Source organism: Triticum dicoccoides, chromosome 1A (genome assembly GCF_002162155.2).
Source record: "Triticum dicoccoides isolate Atlit2015 ecotype Zavitan chromosome 1A, WEW_v2.0, whole genome shotgun sequence".
In the NCBI taxonomy this organism is placed as follows: domain Eukaryota; kingdom Viridiplantae; phylum Streptophyta; class Magnoliopsida; order Poales; family Poaceae; genus Triticum; species Triticum dicoccoides.
In genome coordinates this window covers 527,230,976-527,232,275 of record NC_041380.1, presented here as the reverse complement: position 1 = coordinate 527,232,275, position 1,300 = coordinate 527,230,976, and positions in this window count along the sequence as shown.

Below are 1,300 nucleotides of genomic sequence, written 5' to 3'. Positions count from 1 at the left end.
AGGCCCTTTTTATACTAGTGTGACCTCGAGTGGCGGGCATGGTCAAAAACCCATCACTGCTATTTTGAAAAGTAGCAGTGGTGGGTGAAAATAAAGGCCTGCCGTTGCTCTAGGCACAACAGTGGTGGGCGCCAAACCTCACCCGCCACACGTAAAGTCTTCCAAATTTCCCCGCGGGATGGAAACAACTGTGGCGGGCAGGTGGTAACTATCTGCCACTGAATTGTCATGAACTAGTGGTGGGCGATAAAAAAGCCCGACACAGCTATATTTCGGTGACCCGTGCCAAAATTACCAATAGTTTGCAGTGGCGGGTGCTATTACCCATCCTCCACACATATAAACCCGTTGGGGACTTAGGCGGTTTCCACCAAAGCCTATTTTAGTTCCCCCAGAATTTCCAAATCAACCACGGGCCCGCATCCTTCCTTCATCCATTGCGCATGACCCCCGCACCCTTCCATCCTCTCTGCCATCGTGCCCGCTCGCCGCGCCCTTGCTTCCTCTCTACCATCTCAGCGTCACCTCCGTAGCGCCCATCTACTTGACAAAACCCCACCGCCATCTCGGCATCGCCTCCGCTACCTGACAAGGATTATTCAGCACAAAGAATTCGGCATAGACTTGTTAGCTACAAACAGAAGAAACACTATCAAGAGTACATAAAATATCATGGAAGGCACTCCATTCTTCTCTACATTCATCAAGCTTTCAATTTGCACTAACTTCTCACTGAGAGCCCTGATCTCCTCACTTTGCCTTATGATCAGTGTCTCGGTGGCACCTTAGGTTGTGCATCAGATCCTGCATCACAACATTCTTTCTCTTTTGTTTTTTCATCCCAATTCCCAGTTTTGCTTTCGTTTCCCTAAGTTGAACATTCCACTTCTGAGTGTTCCGCGTTTCACAAATTAATCAAAATTTGATGAAGAATGGCGTAGTAAGTTTATCAAACTACTCAAATATTTTCACCCTCAACGCTCACCAAAAATCATACAAACTAGATAAGAGAGAGACAGAATGAGCATGAGCACAACGCAAAATTAAATGCAATAGTTACCCAAGCTTTCTCACATTTCTGATATATGTGCCTCTCTCCAAGAGATCCATCTCGCCACCTTGTTCTCGTATCAACACAATTGCGTCGACTTGCAGGCTAGTTTGTGCTCGTGGTACAGAATTGGAGAGGGGTAATGATAGTCATGGTGCTCGACATAAAGAGGAGGAGCGCGTACCAGTCATCTGGTATGTGACCGTACCGCCGTCACCACCACCATTGGGAGATCTGTCAAAGCCATTG